A 22,825-nucleotide genomic window follows, 5' to 3' on the forward strand; every position below is an offset into this window, starting at 1 on the left:
CTAAGATCTAGGGAGTGATCCTGGTTATGAGGCCCAAGAGGTGCAGGGAGAGGGCCCCCGTGCACAGCGAGAATGGGCGGGATGTCTGGTTGTGAGCATGCCTTTAGCTGAGCAACCATTCCTCTGCCCTTGGGACGCTGAGGGCCATGGGTCCCCATGTCCTCGAAGGCACCAGCCCAACTCTGGGTGTCAGAGATGGCCAATTCGTGGGATGGCAAGAGCCTGACTGTACATACCAGGGCACCCACCCTTCATGCCTGGCCCAGATTCCACAGTGTGCTACCTGTCAGGAAGCCTGTGTGCCAGGCCTTCTGGGGGGCAGCATCAGCAAAGCTTGGCTCTCATGAGGGCCACACTCTCTGTTGTTTTGCGGTCCAGGTATGGGCATTTCTGCTCCTGTAGCTTGCCCCTTCCATGCGGTCTCCCACCTTATGCTGGCCAACCTCACACCTTGCCACACAGCACCAGGGTTTCCAGACTGGCAGCTCTTGGCTACAATGGCAGGTGCCCCAGAGCACTGCATTTTGACACATTGGCTACCCTTCTCTCCCCAGATCCTGTCGCCAGACGAAGATCCTGCCTTGAGGGCCAAGTTTTGCTAGGCCCAGGCACTGCAAGATGCCCAATGTCTCCTGCCTCCACCCCTCCCCCTGGACATCCCACTCTACATTAAGCACCCCTGGTAAGCAGGTTCGGGGGACGGGAGAGCACCCCACATCACCACTGCCTTCCTTGGATCAATGATGAGAACTCATAATGTCTCAAAGAGAGATGATGACCTAAAAATCATGCTCAATAGGATTACGCTGAGGCCCAATGGAGGGAAAAATGCCAGGGTCAGCATCCCGAGGATGCTCGGGACCCTGGGAGAGTGCTGCAGATTGGGGCTTGAGGCAACCATTCCTTCAAGGCTCCCCACTGTGGCTATGAACTGACTGTGGGCCTCTAGGTGCCCACAAGTGGATCTAACCTTTGGCCTTCTCTGCTGACCCATTCTACCTCCAAGGACACCTACTGAAAGCCATTGCTTTGCAACCCTGATCTCTTTGTGTCTTTCAGAGGACCATTGTGGCCAGTGTCTCTGCGCAGCCACAACAATGGCAGGTGAGTGGAAACCACTGCACTTGGAGGGAGGCCGCAGATGTCGTTGGGGTGGGTTGTGAGGGAATATGGCTGGAAGCCCTGGATGTCCAGAGAGGGTGGACTTCCCCCTTGATAGTCTGCCCTTGGGCCATCCCACATGTAGGGGAAACAAAAGTTGGGCCGGGTGCCTTACAAGGACTAGAAAGTGCAGGGATGCTGTCATCACCCAGTTCACCTGAGGGATCTTGCTGCTTCATGGTGTTCCCCATGGGCCCATCCAGATGGTGGACATGAGCCTTGTGGGACCACTGGTGGTTGTCCGCCTCAGCCCTTGGCTTTTGCTGAAGCCCTGGCACTTGGCAAGGTGTCCTGGGCAGAAGAGCCCAGAGTTCCTGTCACATGCACCCGACTCCCAAGGAGTTTGGGCCCCCTCAGGGCAGCTGGGAGCTCCCCTCCCTGATCCCTTGGGCTACTGAGACAGCAAGGGCCCACCGGGTCTAGGAGGGGAATCTCAAGTTCCTGGGAACAACAGGCGATGGCCCTGGGGCTCTCGCCCTGACACTCTAGACCTAATGGAGTTATCCAGGGGAAGAGACTCAGCAGGTGCAGGGAGAGGCCCCCCACTGCGTGACAGGTAGTGCACTCACTGCATGCCTTGGTTCCATGCACATGTTTGGCCCAGCATCCATTCCTCTGCCCTGGGGACCCTGGGGGCCATGGCTTCCCATGTCCTCTAGGGCACCTGCCCTCGAGGGTGTCATAGATGGCCAATCCATGGGAGGGTGGGGCCTTGGCCCTACCTACAAGGACAAGATCCCTCCATGCCATGTGTCGCTCCCAAACCATGCTACCTCTCAGGTAGCCTGTGTGCTGGGTCTTTTCCTGGGGTACAGCCTCAGCAAAGCTCGGCTCCCTCAGGGGCCACGCTTTCCATTGTTTTGGGGTCCAGGTATGGGCATCTCGGCTCCTGTAGATTGCCCCTTTCTTGCAGTTCCTGCCATGTGCCATCCGGCCTGAAGCCTTGCCAGGGGGTGCCACAATTTTGGGACTGGCAGCTCTTGGCCACAGGGGTAGGTGCCCCAGAGAATGGCGTTTTGACACCAGGCCTACTGTCTCTCCCCAGATCACGTATCCAGACAAAGATCCCACCTTGAGGGCCAAATCTTCCTAGGCCCAGCCCTGGCAACTGGCCCAATGTCTCCTGCCCTGACACCCTCCAGGGTAATCCACTCTACAGTAAGCTCCCCCGGTAAGTGGATTCGGGGGACAAGGGAGTGCCTCCCTACATTGCTACTGCCTTCCATGGGTGAATGTTGAGAGCTCATATTGTCTCAAAGAGAGATGATGACCTCAAAATCATGCTCAATAGAATTATGCTGAGTCCCATTGGCAGGGTCCATCCGAGGTCAGCATCCTGAGGATGCTCGGGGCCCTGGGGGACCACTGCAGTTTGGGGCTTGAGGTGACCAATCCCTCGGGGGTCCCTGCTGTGGCTATGGACTGACTGTGGGCCTCCAGGTGCCCAAAGGTGCTCAGGCTTTTGACCTTGCCTGCCGACTTATTCCTCCTACCAGGATGCCTCCAAGGGAGCCATTGCTTCGCAATTCTGGACTCCTTGTGTTTCTGCGGTCTGTGGTGGCCAGGGTCTCCATGTGGTCTCAACCACGGAAGGTGATTGGAAGCCATTGGGCTTGGAGGGAGGTCAAGAAGCCATAGGGGTGGGTTTGGGAACTGGTATCTGGGTGGTGGCTCCATGGGCTTAGGGCTGGTTGCCCTGGATTTATGGTGAGGGTGGACTTACCTCTTGAAGGTCCACCCTTGGGCCATCCCACCTGCAAGGGAAGGGAAAGTTTGGCCATGTCCCTGACAAGGACCGGAAAGTGCAGGGACACCACCGTCAGCCCACGTTCAGCTGAGGGCTCGTGCTGCTTCATGTGATGCATTGGCCTGTCCAGATGGTGGACCTGGGACCCTTGGGCCACTGGCGGCTGTCCCCCTTGGCCCTGGGCTGTTCCTGAAGCCCTGGCCCTTGCCAAGGTGACCCAGGTGGGACAGCCCAGAGCTTCTGTCACACGCACCCAACTTCCAAGGAGCTTGGGCCTCCTCGGACCAGGTAGGGAGCTCTCCTCCTTGATCCCTTGGGCTGTCAAGACAGAAAGGGCCCACCAGGCCAAAGAGGGGAATCTTGAGTTTCTGGGTACAACAGGCGATAGCACTGGGCCTCATGCAGCGGCACTCTAGACCTGAGGTAGTGATCCCAGGAAGAGGCCCATCAGATACAGGGAGAGGGCCCCCCTGCAAGGGGTCAGTGGGCAGCATGACCTGGTTGCAGGCATGCAGTTGGCCTGGTATCCATTCCTCTGCCCTGGGGACCCTGGGCCATGGCTCTCCATGTCCTTGAGAGCACCTGCCAGGCTCAGGGTTCAACAGATGGCCAATACATGGGAAGGCGAGGGCCTGAACCTACCTACCAGGGCACGCACCCTTCACAGCTGGCCCCCCACACACAGCGTGCTACCTCTCGGGAAGCGTTTGTGCCATGCCTTCTTCTAGGGGGCAGCATCAAAAAGGCTTGGCTCCTTCAGGGGCCACACTCTCCATTTTTTCGGGGTCCATGTATGGCCATCTCTGCTTCTATAGCCTGCCCCTTCCTTAAGGTCACCCACTATGGGCTGGCTGGCCTAAAGCCTTGCCACGGGGCACCAGGCCTTCGGGACCAGCACTTTGTGGCTGCAGGGGCAGGTTCCACACAGCAGGGCGTTCTGACACCTGGCCTACCCCTCTCTCCCCAGATCATGTCCCCAGATGAAGATTCCGCCCTGAGGGCCAAGTCTTGCTAGGCCCAGCCCCTGCAAGGGGCCCAAAGTCTCATGACTCCGTCCCCCCCGGGGCATCCCGCTCTACAGTAAGCACCCCAGAAAGCAGTTTCGGGGGACAGCATAATGCCCGCCTATGTCGTCACTATCTTCCTTGGGTCAATGATGAGAACTCATATTGTCTCAAAGAGAGATGATGACCTAAAAATCATGCTCAATCGGATTACGCTGAGGCCCAATGGAGGGTCAAACCTGGATCAGCATCCCAAGGATGCTGGGGGCTCTGGGGGAGCACTGCATTTTGGGGCTTGAAGTGACCGATCCCTTGAAGCTCCTCATGTTGGTTGTGCATTACTGTGGGCCTCAAGGTGCCCACAAGGGGATCAAGCCTTCTCCCTGCCTGCCGACCCATTCCCCCTCCTAGGACACCTCCCAGGGAGTCATTGCTTAATGACCCCGGGCTCCTTGTTTCTTTCACTGGGCCATGGTGGCCAGGGTCTCTGTGCAGCCTCAACCATGGCAGGTGATTGGAAGGCACTGGCTTGGTGGGAGGTCTCAGACACCACTGGGGTGGTTTCGGGTGGCCAGGGTCTCAGTGTGGCCACAAACATAGTAGGTGAGTGGAGTCACTGGGCTTCGAGGGAGGCCATAGACACCGTCCGGAATGTGTGCAGGAGGCCTGTGTCTGGGGGCGCCCACATGAGGGTCAGGCTAGGAAACCTGGATGGCTGGAGAGGGTGGATTTCCCCATTGAAGGTCCGCCCTTGGGCCATCCCAGGTGCAGGGGAATCAAAAGAATGGCCAGGCCCCTGACAAGGACCAGAAAGTGCAGGGACGCCACTGTCAGGCAACGATTAGCTGAGGGACCTCCCTGCCTCACGGTGTGCCCCATGTGCCCATCCAGATGGTGGATATAGGCCCCTTGGGGCCACTGGTGGTTGTCCCCCTCAGACCTGGGGTGTTCATGAGGCCCCGGACCTTGGCAAGTTGCCCTGGGCCAGAGAGCACAGAGCTCCTGTCACATGCACCCAACTCCCAAGGAGCTTGGGCCCCCTCGGGGAACTGGGGAGTTCCCCTCTCCAATCCCTTGGGCCGCCGAGACAGGAAGGGCCAACCTGACCTAGGAGGGTAATCTTGAGTCCCTCGGCACAACAGGCGATGTCCTTGGGCCTATCGTAGCAGCAATCTAGATCTGAGGGAGTGATCCCAGCAATGAGGCCCAGCGGTGCAGGGAGAAGGCCCCCGTGAACAGTGGGAATGGGCGGCATGCCTGGTTGTGAGCACGCTGTTAGCGCAGCATCCATTCCTCTGCCCTCAGGACCCTGAGGGCTGTGGGTCCCCATGTCCTTGAGGGCACCAGCCCAATTCCGGGTGTCAGAGATGGCCAATCTGTGGGAGGGCGAGGCTCTAACTGTACATACCAGGGCACCAACCCTTTATGCCTGGCCCAGAGTCCACAGCGTGCTACCTCTCAGGAAGCCTGTGGGGCTTCTGGGGGGCACCATCAGCAAAGCTCAGCTCTCATGAGGGCCATGGTCTTTGTTGTTTCGTGGTCTAGGTATGGACATTTCTGCTCCTGTTGCTTGCCCTTTCTGTGCGGTCCCCCACCGTATGCCAGCCGGCCTCACACCTTGCCATGTGATGCCAGGATTTCTGGACTGGAAGCTCTTGGCTACAATGGCAGGTGCTGGGAGCAGTGGGTTTTGACACCTCGCCTACCCTTCTTTCCCCAGATCCTGTCCCCAAATGAGGATCCCACCCTGAAGGCCAAGTCTTGCTACGCCCAGGCACTGCAAGATGCCCAAAATCTCGTGCCCCCACCCCTCCCCCTGGACATCCCACTCTACATTAAGCACCACTGGTAAGCAGGTTCGTGGGACAGGGGAGTGCCCACCTGCGTTGCCACTGCCTTCCTTGGGTCAATGATGAGAACTCATAATGTCTTGAAGAGAGATGATGACCTAAAAATCATGCTCAATAGGATTACTCTGAGGCCCAATGGAGGGGATCATGCCGTGGTCAGCATCCTGAAGATGCTCAGAGCTGCAGATTGGGGCTTGAGGTGACCATTCCCTCAAGGCTCCCCACTGTGACTATGAACTGACTGTGGGTCTCCAGGTGCCCATGAGTGGATCAAGCCGTCGGGCTTGCCTGCCGACCCATTTGTCCTCCAAGTACCCCTCCAGAGGAGCCATTGCTTTGCAACCCTGATCTCCTTGTGTCTTTCTCGGGCCATGGAGGCCTGTGTCTTGGCACGGCCACAACCAGGGCAGGTGAATGGAAGCCACTGCACTTGGAGGGAGGCTGCAGATGTCATTGGGGTGGGTCATGAGAGAATATGGCTGGGAGCCCTCGATGTCCAGAGAGGGTGGACTTCCCCCTTGATGGTCCGCCTTGGGCCATCCCACATGCAGGGGAAACGAAAGATAGGCCAGGTCCCTTACAAGGACGAGAAAGTACAGGGATGCCACCGTCACCCAGTTCACCTGAGGGATCTTGCTGCTTCATGGTGTTCCCCATGGGCCCATCCAGATGGTGGATGTGGGCCGTGTGGGACCACTGGCGGCTGTCCACCTCAGCCCTTGGCTTTTGCTGAGGCCCTGGCACTTGGCAAGGTGTCCTGGGCAGAAGAGCCCAGAGTTCCTGTTGCATGCACCCGACTCCCAAGGAGTTTGGGCCCCCTCAGGGCAGCTGGGAGTTCCCCTCCCCAATCCCTTGAGCTACTGAGACAGGAAGGGCCCACCGGGTCTAGGAGGGGAATCTCAAGTCCCTGGGCACAACAGGTGATGGCCCTGGGGCTCTCGCCCTGACACTCTAGACTTAATGGAGTTATCCAGGGGAAGAGACTCAGCAGGTGCAGGGAGAGGCCCCCCACTGCGTGGCAGGCAGGTAACAGCATGCCTTGGTTGCATGCATGTGTTTGGCCCAGCATTCATTCCTCTACCCTGGGGACCCTGGGGTCATGGCTTCCCATGTCCTGGAGGGCACCTGCCTAGCTTCGGGTGTCATAGATGGCCAATCCATGGGAGGGTGAGGCCTTGGTCCTACCTACCAGGACAAGCTCCTTGCATACCATGCCCTGCTCCTACACCGTGCTACCTCTCAGATAGCCTGTGTGCTGGCCTTCTCCTGGGGGGAAGCCTCAGCAAGGCTTGGCTCCCTGGGGGGCCATGCTCTCTGTTGTTTTGTGGTCCAGGTATGGGCATCTCGGCTCCTGAAGCCTGCTCCTTTCTTACGGTTCCCGCTGTGTGCCATCCAGCCTGAACCCTTGCCAGGCGGTGCCACAATTTTGGGACTGGCAGCTCTTGGCCACAGGGGTAGGTGCCCCAGAGAATGGCGTTTTGACACCAGGCCTACCATCTCTCCCCAGATCACGTACCCAGATGAAGATCCCGCCCTGAGGACCAAATCTTCCTAGGCCCAGCCCTGGCAACTGGCCCAATGTCTCCTGCCCTGACACCCTCCAGGGTAGTCCACTCTACAGTAAGTTCCCCTGGTAAGCCGATTCGGGGGACAAGAGAGTCCCACCTGCATTGCTACTGCCTTCCATGGGTGAATGTTGAGAGCTCATACTGTCTCGAAGAAAGATGATGACCTAAAAATCATGCTCAATAGGATTACACTGAGGCCCATTGGCAGGGTCCATCCGACGTCAGCATCCTGAGGATGCTCAGGGCCCTGGGGGACCACTGCAGTTTGGGGCTTGAGGTGACCGATCCCTTGGGGGTCCCTGCTGTGGCTATGGACTGACTGTGGGCCTCCAGGTGCCCAAAGGTGCTCAGGCTTTCGGCCTTGCCTGCTGAATTATTCCTCCTAACAGGATGCCTCCAAGGGAGCCATTACTTCGCAATCCTGGACTTCTTGTGTTTCTGCGGTCTGTGGTGGCCAGGGTCTCCATGCGGTATCAACCATGGAAGGTGATTGGAAGCCATTGGGCTTGGAGGGAGGCCAAGAAGCCATAGGGGTGGGTTTGGGAGACTGGTATCTTGGTGGCAGCTGCATGAGCTTAGGTCTGGTAGCCCTGGATTTATGGTGAGGGTGGACTTACTTCTTGAAGGTCCACCCTTCGGCCATCCCACCTGCAAGGGAAGGGAAAGTTTGGCCTTGTCCCTGACAAGGACTGGAAAGTTCAAGGACACCACCGCCAGCCCACGTTCAGCAGAGAGCTCATCCTGCTTCATGTTGTGATGCATTGGCCTGTCCAGATGGTGGACCTGGGCCCCTTGGGCCACTGGCAGCTGTCCCCCTCAGCCCTGGGCTGTTCCTGAAGCCCTGGCCCTTGCCAAGGTGACCCAGGTGGGACAGCCCAGAGCTTCTGTTGCACGCACCCAACTCCCAAGGAACTTAGGCCTCCTCGGACCAGGTGGAGAGCACTCCTCCTTGATCCCTTGGGCTGTCAAGACAGAAAGGGCCCACCAGGCCAAAGAGGGGAATCTTAAGTTCCTGGGTGCAACAGGCAATGGCCCTGTGCCTCACGCAGTGGCCCTCTAGACCTGAGGAAGTGATCCTAGGAAGAGGCCCATCAGATAAAGGAGAGCGCCCCCCTGCAAGGGGTCAGTGGGCGGCATGACCTGTTTGCATGCATGCAGTTGGCCCTGTATCCATTCCTCTGCCCTGGGGACCCTGGGGCCGTGGCTCTCCATGTCCTCAAGGGCACCTGCCAGGCTCGGGGTGTGACAGATGGCCAATACATGGGAGGGCGAGGGCCTGGACTTACCTACCACGGCACGCACCCTTCATGACCGGCCCCACACCCACAGGTTGCTACCTCTTGGGAAGCATGTGTGCTGTGCCTTCTTCTGGGGGGCAGCATCAACAAGGCTCATTTCCTTCAGGGACCATACTCTCCATTTTTTTCAGGGTCCAGGTATGGGCATCTCTGCTCCTATAGCCTGCCCCTTCCTTAGAGTCACCCACTATGTGCCGGCCAGCCTAAAGCCTTGCCATGGGATGCCAGGCTTTCGGGACTGGCACTTCTTGGCTGCAGGGGCATGTGCCATGCAGCAGGGTGTTCTGACACTTGGCATACCCCTCTCTTCCCAGATGGAATCCCCAGACAAAGATTCCTCCCTGAGGGCCACATCTTGCTAGGCCCAGCCCCTGCAAGAGGCGCAAAGTCTCATGACTCCATCCACACCCCCCCCGGGGCACCCCACTCTACAATAAGCACCCCAGAAAGTAGGTTCAGGGGATGGCATAACACCCACTGCGTCGTCACTGCCTTGCTTGGGTCAATGATGAGAACTCATATTGTCTCTGAAGAGAGATGATGACCTAAAAATCATGCTCAATAGGATTACTCTGAGGTCCAATGGAGGGTACCATGCCGGGATCAACATCCCAAGGTTGCTTGGGGTCCAGGGGGAGTGCTGTAGTTTGGGGCTTGAGGTCACGGTTCCCTCAATGTTCCCCACTGTGGCTGTGGTTTTTCTCTGGGCCTCCAAGTGCCCAAAGGGTCTCAGGCCTTCGACCTTCCCTGCTGACCCATTCCGCCTCCCAGGACACCTCCTGGGGAGCCATTGTTTAGCACCTGGTTCTTGTGTCTTTCAGTGGGCCATGGTGGCCAGGGTCTCTGCACGGCTTCAAACATGGCAGGTGAGTGGAAGCCACTGGGCTTAGAGGGAAGTGGCAGATGACATTGGGGTGGGTTCGGGTACCTGTCCCTGGATGGTGGCTGCATGGACATCGGACTGGGAGCCCTGGATGTCTGTAAAGGGTGGACTTCCCCCTTGACAGTCCGCCCTCAGACCATCTCATGTGCAGAGGAAGGAAATGTTTGGGTGGTTCCCTGACAAGGACCGGAAAGTGTAAGGGCACCAACGTCAGCCCACGTTCAGCTGAAGGCTCTTGTTGCTACATGGTGTGCCCCATGGGCCCATCCAGATGGTGAGACGTGGGCCTCTTGAGCCACTGGCATCTGTCTACCTGGGCCCTGAACATTCCTGAAGCACTGGTCCTTGGCAAGTTGCCCCAGGTGGGAGAGCCCAGAGCTCCTGTCGCATGCACTTGACTCCCAAGGAGTTTGGGCCCACTTGAGGCAGCTGGGGAGCTCCCCTCTTGATCCCTTGGGGTGCATAGACAGGAAGAGCCCACTGGGGCTAGGAGGGGAATCTCGAATCCCTAGGCACAACAGGCGATGACACTGGGCCTATGGTCGTAGCACTCTAGACCTGAGGGAGTGATCCCAGGAAGAGGCCAAACAGGTGCAGGGACAGGGTCCCCCTGCATGGCAAACAGTGGATGGCATGCCTTGGTTGCATGGACGTGATTACCCTGGCATCCATTCCACTGACCTTGGGGCCCTGGGGGCCATGGATCCCCGTGTCCTCAAGGTCACTTGCCCAACTCCAGGTGCCAGAGATGGCCAATCTCTGGGAGGGCAAAGGCCTGGTCCTACCTACCAGGGAATGCACCCTTCAAGACCGGCTCCCCAACCACAGTGTGCTACCTCTTGGGAAGCGGTATGCCAGGCCTTCTGGGCGGCAGCATCAGCAAGGCTCGGCTCCCTCAGGGGCCACACTCTCCATTGTTTCAGGGTCCAGGTATGGGCCTCTCTGCTCCTGTAGCCTGCCCCTTCCTTTCGGTTCCCCGATGTGTGCTGGCAATTCTCACAACTTGCCATGTGGCACCAGGCTTTCCAGACTGGCAGCACTTGGCCACAGGGACAAGTGCCCCAGTGCAGAACATTTTGACAGCTGGCCTACCCCTCACTCCCCAGATGCCATCCCCAGATGAAGACCCCGCCCTGAGGTCCAAGTCTTGCTAGGCCAAGCCCCAGCAAGAGGCCCAACATCTCGTGCCATCACTCCCCTCCCAGGGCATCCCGTTCTACAGTAAACACCCAGGGTAAGCTGGTTCGGGGGATGGGAGAGCACCTGCCTGCATTTCCATTGCCTTGCTTGGGTCAGTGATGAGAACTCTTATGTCTTGAAGAGAGATGATGACCTGAAAATCATGCTCAAAAGGATTACACTGAGGCCCAATGGAGGGGACCATCACTGGGTCAGCATCCAGAAGATGCTCATGGCCCTGGGGGAGAGCTGCTATTTGGGGCTTATAGCGACTGTTCCCTCAAGGCTCCCCACTGTGGCCGTGGTGTGACTGTGTGCCTCCAGGTGCCCAAAGGTGCTCAGGCCTTCTGCCTAGCCTGCCGACTCATTCCCCCTCCCAGGATGCCACCCAGGGAGCCATTGCTTAACAACCCTGGTCCCCTTGTGTCTTTCAGTGGGCCATGGTGGCCAGGGTCTCCATGTGGCCTCAACCATGGCAGGTGAGTGGAATCACTGGGCTTGCAGGGAGGTCGCAGATGCCATCAGGGTTGGTTCGGGAGGCCTGTGTCTGGGAGGCGGCCCTATGGCCATTGGGCCGGGAGCCCTGGATGTCTGGAGAGAGTGGACTTACCCCTTAAAGGTCCCCCCTTGGGCCATCCCATGTTCAGGGGTAGTGAAATGTTGGCCGGGTCCCTGACAAAGACCAGAAAGTGCAGGGATGCCACCGTCAGCCCACATTCAGCTGAGGGCTCTTGCTGCTTCATGGTGTGCCCCATTTCCCATCCAGGTGGTGGACTTTGGCCCCTTGGGGGCCACTGGCGGCTGTCCCTCTTGGCCCTGGGGTGTTCTTGAAGCCTCAGCCCTTGGCAAGGTGCCCCGGGCAGGAGAGCCCAGAGCTCCTATCACATGCAACCAACTCTGAAGGAGCTTGGTCTCCTGCAGGGCAGCTGGGGAGCACCCTCCTCGATCCCTTAGGCCGCTGAAGCAGGAAGGGCTTACCGGGACTTGGAGGGGAATCTCAAGTCCCTGGGCACAACAGGCGATGGCCCTGCGACTATCGTCATGGCACTCTAGACCTGAGGGAGTGATCCAGAAGAGGCCCAGGTGTAGGGAGAGGGCTCTCTTGCATGGCAGGCAGTGGGCGGCATGCCTTGGTTGCATGCATGCGGCTGGCCTGGCATCCATTCTTCTGCCTTAAGGACCCTGGGGGCTGTGGCTCCCCATGTCCTCGAGGGCACCTGCCCAGCTCCGGGTGCAACAGATGGCCAATCCATGGGAGGGCAGGGTCTGGCCCTACCTACCAGGGTACTCACACTTCACAACGGTTCCAGCCCCCACAGCATGCTACCTCTCAGGAAGCCTGTGTGCTGGGCCTTCTTGGGGGGCAGCATCAGCAGGAATCTGTTCCCTCAGGGGCCACACTCTCTGTTGTTTTGGGGTCCAGGTATGGGCATCTCTGCTACTGTAGCCTGCCTTTTCCTTGGGGTCCCTGCCGTGTGCTGGCCAGCCTCAAGCCTTGCCATGCACTGCCATGGTTTCAGACTGTCAGCTCTTGGCTGCAGGGACAGGGCCCCGGTGCAGGATGTTTTGACAGCTGGCCTACCCCTCTCTCCCCAGATCCTGGCCCAGATGAAGATCCTGGCCTGAGGGTCAAGTCTTCCTAGGCCCTGCAAGGAGCCCAATGTGTCTTGCCCCCATCCACGCTCATCCGGGGTGTCATGCTCTAAGTAAGCACCCTGGTAAGCAGGTTCGGGGGATGGGAGAACGCCTGCCCACGTCACCACTGCTTTGCTTGGGTCAATGAGGAGAACTCATATTGTCCCAAAGAGAGATGATGACCTAAGAATCATGCTTAATAGGATTATGCTGAAGCCCAATGGAGGGGACCATTCTTGGATCAGCATCCCCAGGATGCTCAGGGCCCTGGGCAGTGCTACAGCTTGGGGTTTCAGCTGACCCATCCCTCGAGGCTCCCCCCTGTGGTTGTGGCCCCCTCCAGGGGCCCAAAGGGTTTAAGGACTTCAGCTTTGCCTGGTGACTCATTCCCCCTCCCAGGACGCCTCCCGGGGCGCCATTGTTTGTCAACCCTGGTCTCTTTGTGTCTCTTAGCGGGCCATGCTGGCCAGGGTCTCAGCACATCCTGAACAATGACAGGTGAGTGGAAGAACCCTGGGCATTGAGGGAGGCTGCAGATGCCTTTGTGGTGGGTTCAGGAAGCCCATGTCTGGGAAGCGGCCACATGGGAATCAGGCCAGGAGCCCTGGATGTCCAGAGAGTGTGACATTTCCCTTGAAGGTCTGCCCTTGGGCCATCCCACATGCAGGGGAAGTTAAATGTTGTCAGGGTCCTGGACAAGGACTGGAAAGTGCAGGGATGTTGCTGTCAGTCCATGTTCAGCTGAGGGACCTCGCTGCTTCATGGTGTGCCCCATGGGACCATCCAGATGGTGGACATAGGCCCCTTTGGGCCACTGGTGGTTGTCCCAAATGGCCCTGGGCTGTTCCTGAAGCCCTCAACCTTGGTAAGGTGTCCCGGGCTGGAGAGCTCAGAGCTCCTTTCACATACATCGACTCCCAAGGGACTTAGGCCCCCTTGGGGCAGCTGGGGAGTTCCCATCCCTAATCCCTTTGGCTGATGAGACAGGAAGGGGTCACTCGGCTTAGGAGGGGAATCTCGAGTCCCTGGGTGCAACAGGCTATAGCCCTGGACCTATCACAGCAGCAATCTAGACCTGAGAGATTGATCTGAGGGAAGAGGCCCAGCAGGTACAGGGAGATGTCCCCCTTGTACGGCGGGCAGTGGGAGGCATGCCTTGTTTGCGTGCACATCTTGTTTGCCCAGCATCCATTTCTCTGCCTTGTGGGCCCTGGGGGCAGTAGCTCCCTATGTCCTCAAGAGCACCAGCCCAGCTCTGGGTGCCACAGATGGCCAACAGTGGGAAGGCAAGGGCCTGGCCCTACCTACGAGGGCATGCACACTGCACATTGGGCTGCATGCCCACTGCGTGCTACCTCTCAGGAATCCGATGTGTCGAGCCTTCTCCTGGGGGCCAGCATCAGCGAAGCTTGGCGCCCTTGGGGGCCATGTTCTCCATTGTTTCTGGGTCCAGGTATGGGCATCTCTGCTCCTGTAGCCACCCCTTCCTTGTGTCCCTCCACCGTGTGCCAGGCTGCCTCATGTGTTGCCAGGCATTGCCAGGATTCCAGGAGTGGATCCTCTGGGACACAGGGGTAGGTTCTCTGGAGCAGGGCATTTTGAGAGCTGGCCTACCCCTCTCTCCCCAGATTGTGTCCCCAGTTGAAGAACCTGCCTTGAGGGCCAAGTTTTGCTAGGCCCAGCACCAGCAAGAGGCCCAACATTTCATGCCCCCGCACCCCCACTGGGCATCCTGCTCTACAGTAGGCACCCCTGAGGAGCAGTTTAGGGGACGGTGAGCACCCTAAACTGGTCGCCACTGCCTTCCTTGGGTTATGCGGCACAAGGCTTTCAGACTGGCAGCTTTTGGCCACTGAGGCAGGTGCCCCACAGCCCCACATTTTGACATTTAGCCTAGGACTCTCTCCACAGACCTGCCCTAGACCAAGTTCCTGCCCTGAGTTCAAGTCTTGCTAGGCCAAGCCCCGGCCGGAATCCTAACGTCTTGGGACCCCATCCCCACAGGAGCATGCCACTCTGCAGTAAGCACCCCGGGTAAGCAGGTTCAGGGGGCAGGAGAGGGCTCGCCGGCATCGCCATTGCCTTGCTTGGGTCAATGATGAGAACTCATATTGTCTCGAAGAGAGATGATGACCTAAAAATCATGCTCAATAGGATTATGCTGAGGCCCAATGGAAGGGACCATCTCAGAGTCAGCATCCTGAGGATGCTCAGGGCCCTGGGGGAGCGCTGCAGTTTGGGGCTTGAAGCGACCAATCCTTCAGGCTTCCCCGCTTTGGCTGTGGCCTGACTGTGGGCCTCCAGGTGCACAAGAGGTGCTCGGGTCTTCAGCCTTGCCTGCCGACCCATCCCCCCTCTCAGGATGCCTTCCGGGGAGCCATTGCTTAGCAACCCTGGTCTCTTTGTGTCTTTCAGCAGGCCTTTGTAGCCAGGGTCTCAGTGTGGTCACAAACATGGCAGGTGAGTGGAGCCCCTGGGCTTCGAGGGAGGCCATAGATGCCACCTGGAGTGGGTACCGGTGGCCTGTGTCTGGGTGGCGGCCACATGGGGGTCGGGTTGGGAAACCTGGTGGTCAGAGAGGGTGGATTTCCCCATTGGAGGTTTGCCCTTGGGCCATCCCAGGTGCAGGGGAATCGAAGGATTGGCTAGGCCCCTGACATGGAGCAGAAAGTGCAGGGATGCCACTGTCAGGCAACGATTAGCTGAGGGACCTCCCTGCTTCACAGTGTGCCCCATGTGCCCATCCAGATGGTGGATATAGGCCCCTTGGGGCAACTGGAGGCTGTCTCCTCGGGCCTGGGGTGTTCATGAAGCCCCGGACCTTGGCATGTTGCCCTGGGCAGGAGAGCTCAGAACTCCTGTCGCATGCACCCGACTCCCAAGGAGCTTGGGCCCCTCGGGGCAACTGGGGAGTTCCCCTCTCCAATCCCTTGGGCTGCTGAGACAGGAAGGGCCAACCTGGCCTAGGAGAGTAATCTTGAGTCCCTGGGCACAACAGGTGATGTCCTTGGGCCTATCATCATGGCACTCTATATCTGAGGGAGTGATCCGGCGATGAGGCCCAGCAGGTGCAGGGAGAGGGCTCCTATGCAGGGCGGGAATGGCGGCATGCCTGGTTGCGAGCATGCTGTTATCCCGGCATCCATTCCTCTGCCCTTGGGACCCTGAGGGCCATGGGTCCCCATTGTCCCTGAGGGAACCAGCCCAACTCCGGTGTCAGAGATGGCCAATCTGTGGGAGGGCGAGGGCCTGACTGTACATACCAGGGCACCCACCCTTCATGCCTGGCCCAGAGTCCACAGCGTGTTACCTCTCTGGAAGGCTGTGTGCCAGGCCTTCTGGGGGGCAGCACAGCAAGCTTCGGCTCTCATGGGGACCACGCTCTCTGTTGTTTCGAGGTCAAGGTATGGGCATTTGCTCCTGTAGCTTGTCCCTTCCATGCAGTCCCATGCTGTATGCCAGCCGGCCTCACACCTTTCCATGTGGCGCCAGGCTTTTCGGACTGGCAGCTCTTGGCTATAATGCAGGTGCCATGGATCAGTGTGGTTTGAGACCTTGCCTACACCTCTCTCTCCAGATCCTGTCCCCAGATGAAGATCCTGCCCTGAGGGCCATTTCTTCCTAGGCCCAAGCACTATAAGACACCCAATGTCTCGTGCCCCCACCCCCCTGGGCATTCGCTCTACAGTAAGCACCCCGGTAAGCTGGTTTGGGGGAGGGGTGAGTGCTTGTCTGCATCGCCACTGCCTTCCTTGGGTCAATGATGAGAATTCTTAATGTCTTGAAGAGATATGATGACCTAAAAATCATCCTCAATAGGATTACGCTGAGGCCCAATGGAGGGAATCATGCCGGAGTCAGCATCCTGAGGATGCTTGGGGCCCTGGGAGAGCGCTGCAGATTGGGGCTTGAAGGAACCGTTCCCTGAAGGCTCCCCACTGTGACTATGAACTGACTGTGGGCCTCCAGGTGCCCACGAGTGGATCACGCCTTTGGCCTTGCTTGCCAACCCATTCTTCCTCCAAGGACGCCTCCTAAGAGCCATTGCTTTGCAACCCTGATTTCCTTGTGTCTTTCTCAGGTCATGGTGGCCACTGTCTCAGTGCAGTCACAACCATGGCAGGTGAGTGGAAGCCACTGCATTTGGAGGGAGTCCACAGATGTTGGGGTGGGTTGTGAGGCCCGTGTTTAGGTGGCTGCCGCATAGGAATATGGTGGGGAGCCCTGTATTTCTGGAGGGTGGACTTCCCCCTTGAAGGTCTACCCTTGGGTCATCCCACATGCAGGGGTAGGGAAAGATGGGCTGGTTCCCTTACAAGGAGTAGAAAGTGCAGGGACACCGCTGTTACCCAGTTCAGCTGAGGGATCTTGCTGCTTCAAGGTGTGCCCCATAGGCCCATCCAGATGGTGGACATGGGCCCCTTGGGACCACTGGTGGCTGTCCCCCTCAGCCCTCAACTGTTCCTGTAAACCCGGCACATGGCAAGGTGCCCTGGGTGGAAGAGCCCAGAGTTCTTGTCACATGCACCTGACTGCAAAGAAGCTTGAGTCCCCTTGGGGCAGCTGGGAGCTCCCCTCCTTGATTCCTTGTGCTGCTGAGACAGCAAGGGCCCACCGGGACTAGGAGGGGAATCTCAAGTCCCTGGGCACAACAGGCGATGGCCCTGGGGCTCTTGCACTGACACTCTAGACCTGATGGATTTATCCAGGGGAAGAGGCTCAGCAGATGCAGGGAGAGGCCCCCTATTTGGGTGGCAGGCGTTGCGCTACATGCCTTGGTTGCGTGGATGTGTTTAGCCCAGCATTCATTCCTCTACCCTGGGGACCCTGGCGGCCATGGCTCCCTGTGTCTTCGAGGGCAGCTGCCAGGCTCGGGGTGCAACAGATGGCCAATACGTGGGAGGGCAGTAGGTAGACCTACCTACCAGGGCACGCACCCTTCATGACAGCCCTGCACCCACAGCATGCTACCTCTCGGGAAGCATGTGTGCCATGCCTTCTTCTGGGGGGCAGCATCAACAAGACTTGGCTCCTTTGGGGGCCAAGCTCTCCTTTTTTGGGGGTCCAGGTATGGGCATCTTGGCCCCATAGCCTGCCCCTTTTTTGCGGTTCCCACCAGATGTTGGAGGGCCTCATGCCTTGCCCCGCAGCACCAGGATTTCAGGACTGGCAACTCTTGGCCACAGGGGTAGGTGTCCCAGAGAATAGCATTTTGACACCAGGCCTATCCTCTCTCCCCAGATCATGTACCCATACGAGGATCCTGCCCTGAGGGCCAAATCTTCCTAGGCCCAGCCCTGGCAACTGGCCCAAAGTCTCCTGCCCTGACACCTTCCAGGGTAATCTGCTCTACAGTAAGCTCCCCTGGTAAGCAGATTCAGTGACAGGAGAGTGCACACCTGCATTGCTACTGCCTTGCTTGGGTCCATGATGAGAACTCATATTGTCTCGAAGAGAGATGATGACCTAAAAATCATGCCAAATAGGATTACGCTGAGGCCCATTGACAGGGTCCATCCCGAGGTCAGCATCCCGAGGATGCTCGGAGCCCTGGGGGAGCGCTGCAGTTTGGGGCATGAGGAGACCGATCCCTCGGGGGTTCCCGCTGTGGCTATGGTCTGACTGTGGGCCTCCAGGTGCCCAATGGTGCTCAGGCCTTCGGCCTTGACTGCCGACTAATTCCCCCCACCAGGTCGCCTCCCAGGGAGCCATTGCTTAGCCATTTGGGACTCCTTGTGTCTTTCCATGGGCCATGGTGGCCAGGGTCACAGTTCGACCAGCCCCGCACCCACAGCATGCTACCTCTCGAGAAGCGTGTGTGCCGTGCCTTCTTCTGGGGAGCAGCATCAACAAGGCTTGGCTCCTTAAGGGACCAAGCTCTCCATTTTTTCAGGGTCCAGGTATGGGCATCTCTGCTCCTATAGCCTGCCCCTTCCTTGTGGTCACCTGCTGTGTGCTGGCTGGCCTAAAACCTTGCCACGCAGTGCCAGGCTTTTGGGACTGGCACTTCATGGCTGCAGGGGCAGGTGCCACGCAGCAGGGCATTCTGACACCTGGCCTACCCCTCTCTCCCCAGATCACGACCCCAGATGAAGATTCTGCCCTGAGGGCGAAGTCTTGCTAGGCCCAGCCCCTGCAAGAGGCTCAAAGTCTCGTGACTCTGTCGCCCACTGGGGTATCCAGCTCTACACTAAGCACCCAAGAAAGCAGGTTCAGGGTATGCATTGCACCATCCTGCGTCATCACTGCCTTGCTTGGGTCAATGATGAGAACTCATAGTGTCTCGAAGAGAGATGATGACTTAAAATCATGCTCAGTAGGATTACGCTGAGGCCCATTTGTAGGGTCCATACTGAGGTCAGCATCTCGAGGATGCTCGGGGCCCTGGGGGAACGCTGCAGTTTGGAGTTTGAGGTGACCAATCCCTTGGGTGTCCCCGCTGTGGCTGTGGTCTGACTGTGGGCCTCCAGGTGCCCAAAGGTGCTCAGGCCTTCGGCCTTGCCTGCTGACTCATTCCCCCTACGAGGACGCCTAGCAGGGATCCATTGTTGGCAATCCTGGACTCTTTGTGTCTTTCCACAGGCCATGGTGGCCAGGGTCACAGTTCGGCCTCAACCATGGCAGGTAATTGGAAGCCACTGGGCTTAGAGGGAGGCCGAGACGCCATAGGGGTGGGTTTGGGAGGCTTGTATCTGGGCGGCAGCCATATGGGCTCGGGCTGATAGCCCTGGATATAAGGAGAGGGTGGACTTACCTCTTGACAGTCCGCCCTTGGGCCATCCCACCTGCAAGGAAAGGGAAAGTTTGGCTGTGTCCCTGACAAGGACCTTAACATGCAGGGACACTGCCCTCAGCCCACGTTTAGGTGAGGGCTCATGCTGCTCACGTTGTGACACATTCACCTGTCCAGATGGTGGACCTGGGCCCCTTGGGCCACTGGTGGCTGTCCTCCTTGGCCCTGGGCTATTCCTGAAGCTCCGGCCATTGCCAAGGTGACCCGGGTGGGACAACCCAGAGCTTCTGTCCCACGCACTTACTCCAAGGAGCTTGGGCCTCCTCGGACCAGCTGGGAAGCTCTCCTCCCTGATCCCTTGGGCTGTCAAGACAGAAAGGACCCACCAGGCCAAGGAGGGAATCTTGAGTTCCTGGGTGCAACAGGCAATGGCCCTGGGCCTCTTGCAGCGGCACTCTAGACCTGAGGTAGTGATTCCGGGAAAAGGCCCAGCAGGTGCAGGGAGAGGGCCTCCTGCAAGGGGGTCAGTGGGTGGCATGACCTGGTTGCACGCATGCAGTTAGCACAGTATCCATTCCTCTGCCCTGGGAACCCCAGGGGCCTTGCCTCCCCATGTCTTTGAGAGCAGCTGCCAGGCTCAGGGTGCGACAGATGGCCAATCCATGGGAAGGCGAGGGCCTGGACCTACCTACCAGTGCATGCACCCTTCACGACCAGCCTCACGCCCACAGTGTGCTACCTCTCAAGAAGCGTGTGTGCCATGCCTTCTTCTGGGGGGCAGCATCAAAAAGGCTCAGGTTCTTCAGGAGCCAAGCTCTCTGTTTTTTCGGTGTCCAGATATGGACATCTCTGCTCCTATAGTCTGCCCGTTCCTTGTGGTCACCCGCTGTGTGCCAACCTGCCTAAAGCCTTGCCACGTCATGCCAGGCTTTTGGGACTGGCACTTCGTGGCTGCAGGGGCAGGTGCCATGCAGCAGGGCGTTCTGACACCTGGCCTACCCCTCTCTCCCCAGATCATGTCCCCAGACGAAGATTCTGCCCTGAGCGTGAAGTCTTGCTAGACCCAGCCCCTACAAGAGGCTGAAAGTCTTGTGACTCTGTCGCACACTGGGGCATCCCGCTCTACACTAAGCACCCCAGAAAGTAGGTTCGGGGGACGTCATAGCACCCACCTTCATCGTCACTGCCTTGCTTGGGTCAATGATGAGAACTCATATTGTCTCAAAGAGAGATGATGACTTAAAAATCATGCTCAATAGGATTACGCTGAGGCCCAATAGAGAGAACCATGCCAGGTCAAATTCTCAAGGTTGCTTAGGGTCCTGGGAAATGCTGTAGTTTTGGGCTTGAAGTGACGGCCTTGAAGATCCCTGCTGTGGTGGTGGCCTTACTGAGCCCCCCAAAGGGACTCAGGCATTTTACCTTCCCTGCTGACCCATTATCCCTCCCAGGACACCTCCTGTGGAGCCATTGCTTAGCACCTGGTTCTCCTTGTGTCATTCAGTGGGCCGTGGTGGCCAGGGTCTCTGCACGGCCTCAAACATGGCAGGTGAGTGGAAGCCACTGGGCTTGGAGGGAAGCGGCAGATGCCATAGGGGTGGGTTCAGGTGGCCCGTGTCTGGGTGGCGGTGCTATGGACATCAGGCCAGAGGCCCTGGATGTCTGTAGTGGGTGAGAGTCACCCTTGGACCATCTCATGTGCAGAGGAAGGAAAAGTTTGCGTGGGTCCCTGACAAGGACTGGAAATTGTAAGGGCACCAATGACAGCCCACATTCAGCTGAGGGCTCTTGCTGCTTCACGGTGTGCCCCATGGGCCCATCCAGATGGTGGATGTGGGGGTCTTGGGCCACTGGCGTCTGTCCACCTTGGCCCTGAGCTATTCCTGAAGCCCTGGCCATTGCCAAGGTGATCGGGGTGGGACAACCCAGAGCTGTTCCTGAAGCAATGGCCCTTGGCAAGTTGCTCTGGGCAGAAGAGCCAAGAGCTCCTGTCACATGAACTTGACTTCCAAGGAGCTTGGGCCCACTCGGGGCCGCTGGGTGGCTCCCCTACTGATTCCTTGGGCTGTGGAGTCAGGACGAGCCCACTGGGCCTAGGAGGGGAATCTCAAATCCCTAGGCTCAACAGGCGATGGCCCCGGGCCTATGGTCGCAGCACTCTAGACCTGAGGGAGTGATCCAAGGAAGAGGCCAAACAGGTGCAGGGATAGGGTCCCCCTTCACGGCAGACAGTGGGAGGCATGCCTGGTTGCGTGTACATAATTACCCTGGCATCCATTCCTCTGACCTTGGGGCCCTGAGGGCCGTGGTTCCCCATGTCCTCAAGGTCACTTGCCCAACTCCGGGTATTACAGATGGCCAATCCCTGGGAGGGCTTGGGCCTGGTCCTACCCACCAGGGAACGCACCCTTCATGCCCAGCCCCCTGCCAACAGTGTGCTACCTCTCGGGAAGTCTGTGTGCAGTGCTTTTTCCTGGTCAGCAGTATTAGCAAGCCTCAGCTCCCTCAGGGGCCACACTTTCCGTTGTTTTGGGGTCAGGTATGGGCATCTCTGTTCCTGTAGCCTGCCCCTTTCTTGCGGTCCCCTGATGTATGCTCGCAATTCTCACAACTTGCCATGCAGCACCAGGCTTTCAAGACTGGCAGCTCTTGGACGCAGGGACAGGTGCCCTGGGAAAGGACATTTTGACACTGCTCTACCTCTCTCTCCCCAGATGCTGTCCCCAGGTTAAGATCCCACCCTGAAGTGCAAGTCTTGCTAGGCTAAGCCCTGCAAGAGGCCCAACATCTCATGCTATCACCCCCCTCCCAGGGCATCCCGTTCTAGAGTAAACACCCAGGGTAAGCTGGTTCGGGAGATGGGAGAGCATCCACCTGCGTAGCCAGTGCCTTGCTTGGGTCAATGATGAGAACTCATATTGTCTCGAAGAGAGATGATGACCTAAAATTCATGCTCAATAGGATTACGCTGAGGCCCAATGGAGGGAATCACGCCAGGGCCAGCATCCCGAGGATGCTTGGGGTCCTGGGAGAGTGCTGCAGATTGGGGCTTGAAGCAACCTTTTCCTCAAGGCTCCCCACTGTGGCTATGAACTGACTGTGGGCCTCCAGGTGCCCACAAGTGGATCAAGCCTTCAGCCTTGCCTGCCAACCCATTATTCCTCCAGGACGCCTCCTGAAGAGCCATTGCTTTGCAACCCCGATTTCCTTGTGTCTTTCTCGGGCCTTGGTGGCCATTGTCTCAGCACAGCCACAACCATGGCAGGTGAGTGGAAGCCACTGCACTTGGAGGAAGGCCGCAGATGTCATTGGGGTGGGTCATGAGGCCCGTATCTAGGTGGCTGCTGCATGGGAATATGGCTGGGAGCCCTGTATGTCCAGAGAGGATGGACTTCCCCTTGAAGGTCTACCCTTGGGCCATCCAACATGCAGGGGAAGTGAAAGATAGGCAGGGTCCCTTACAAGGACCGGAAAGTGTAGGGATGCTGCCGTCACCCAGTTCACCTGAAGGATCTTGCTGCTTCAAGGTGTGCCCCATGGGCCCATCCACTTAACCAACTGAGCCACCCAGGCGTCCCCCATGGGCCCATCCAGATGGTGGACATGGGCCCCTTGGGACCACTGGCAGCTGTCCCCCTCAGCCCTCAACTGTTCCTGCAGCCCCGGCACTTGGCAAGGTGCCCTGGGTAGAAGAGCCCTCCAGAGTTCCTGTCACATGTACCCAACTCCCAAGGAGCTTGGGTCCCCTTGGGGCAGCTGGGAGCTCC

At 58.3% G+C, this 22,825-nt stretch overlaps 14 non-coding genes across 14 annotated transcripts; all 14 read left to right on the forward strand.

Moving 5' to 3' along the window:
- The first annotated feature begins 734 nt into the window (after window positions 1-734).
- On the forward strand, window positions 735-815 carry LOC123862643 (small nucleolar RNA SNORD115). Its single transcript, XR_006795333.1, has one exon. It is a non-coding gene; the product is annotated as a small nucleolar RNA SNORD115 (small nucleolar RNA).
- Window positions 816-2,387: 1,572 nt separating this feature from the next.
- LOC123862665 (small nucleolar RNA SNORD115) lies at window positions 2,388-2,468 on the forward strand. The gene has a single exon (XR_006795351.1). It is a non-coding gene; the product is annotated as a small nucleolar RNA SNORD115 (small nucleolar RNA).
- A 1,587-nt stretch (window positions 2,469-4,055) lies between these two features.
- On the forward strand, window positions 4,056-4,136 carry LOC123862631 (small nucleolar RNA SNORD115). The gene has a single exon (XR_006795323.1). It is a non-coding gene; the product is annotated as a small nucleolar RNA SNORD115 (small nucleolar RNA).
- A 1,679-nt stretch (window positions 4,137-5,815) lies between these two features.
- LOC123862630 (small nucleolar RNA SNORD115) lies at window positions 5,816-5,896 on the forward strand. The gene has a single exon (XR_006795322.1). It is a non-coding gene; the product is annotated as a small nucleolar RNA SNORD115 (small nucleolar RNA).
- Window positions 5,897-7,449: 1,553 nt separating this feature from the next.
- Window positions 7,450-7,530, forward strand: LOC123862659 (small nucleolar RNA SNORD115). Its single transcript, XR_006795346.1, has one exon. It is a non-coding gene; the product is annotated as a small nucleolar RNA SNORD115 (small nucleolar RNA).
- Window positions 7,531-9,127: 1,597 nt separating this feature from the next.
- Window positions 9,128-9,209, forward strand: LOC123862654 (small nucleolar RNA SNORD115). The gene has a single exon (XR_006795344.1). It is a non-coding gene; the product is annotated as a small nucleolar RNA SNORD115 (small nucleolar RNA).
- Window positions 9,210-10,800: 1,591 nt separating this feature from the next.
- Window positions 10,801-10,880, forward strand: LOC123862655 (small nucleolar RNA SNORD115). The gene has a single exon (XR_006795345.1). It is a non-coding gene; the product is annotated as a small nucleolar RNA SNORD115 (small nucleolar RNA).
- Window positions 10,881-12,463: 1,583 nt separating this feature from the next.
- On the forward strand, window positions 12,464-12,544 carry LOC123862660 (small nucleolar RNA SNORD115). The gene has a single exon (XR_006795347.1). It is a non-coding gene; the product is annotated as a small nucleolar RNA SNORD115 (small nucleolar RNA).
- A 1,870-nt stretch (window positions 12,545-14,414) lies between these two features.
- Window positions 14,415-14,495, forward strand: LOC123862619 (small nucleolar RNA SNORD115). The gene has a single exon (XR_006795312.2). It is a non-coding gene; the product is annotated as a small nucleolar RNA SNORD115 (small nucleolar RNA).
- Window positions 14,496-16,079: 1,584 nt separating this feature from the next.
- LOC123862642 (small nucleolar RNA SNORD115) lies at window positions 16,080-16,160 on the forward strand. The gene has a single exon (XR_006795332.1). It is a non-coding gene; the product is annotated as a small nucleolar RNA SNORD115 (small nucleolar RNA).
- Window positions 16,161-17,746: 1,586 nt separating this feature from the next.
- Window positions 17,747-17,827, forward strand: LOC123862646 (small nucleolar RNA SNORD115). The gene has a single exon (XR_006795336.1). It is a non-coding gene; the product is annotated as a small nucleolar RNA SNORD115 (small nucleolar RNA).
- Window positions 17,828-18,581: 754 nt separating this feature from the next.
- On the forward strand, window positions 18,582-18,661 carry LOC123862645 (small nucleolar RNA SNORD115). Its single transcript, XR_006795335.1, has one exon. It is a non-coding gene; the product is annotated as a small nucleolar RNA SNORD115 (small nucleolar RNA).
- A 1,591-nt stretch (window positions 18,662-20,252) lies between these two features.
- On the forward strand, window positions 20,253-20,333 carry LOC123862621 (small nucleolar RNA SNORD115). Its single transcript, XR_006795314.1, has one exon. It is a non-coding gene; the product is annotated as a small nucleolar RNA SNORD115 (small nucleolar RNA).
- Window positions 20,334-21,954: 1,621 nt separating this feature from the next.
- LOC123862626 (small nucleolar RNA SNORD115) lies at window positions 21,955-22,035 on the forward strand. The gene has a single exon (XR_006795318.1). It is a non-coding gene; the product is annotated as a small nucleolar RNA SNORD115 (small nucleolar RNA).
- Window positions 22,036-22,825: the final 790 nt, after the last annotated feature.

The sequence above is a fragment of the Mirounga angustirostris genome, unplaced genomic scaffold, assembly GCF_029215605.1.
Source record: "Mirounga angustirostris isolate CCGP_5_RB_7025 unplaced genomic scaffold, mMirAng1.0.hap1 SCAF_9, whole genome shotgun sequence".
Lineage (NCBI taxonomy): Eukaryota > Metazoa > Chordata > Mammalia > Carnivora > Phocidae > Mirounga > Mirounga angustirostris.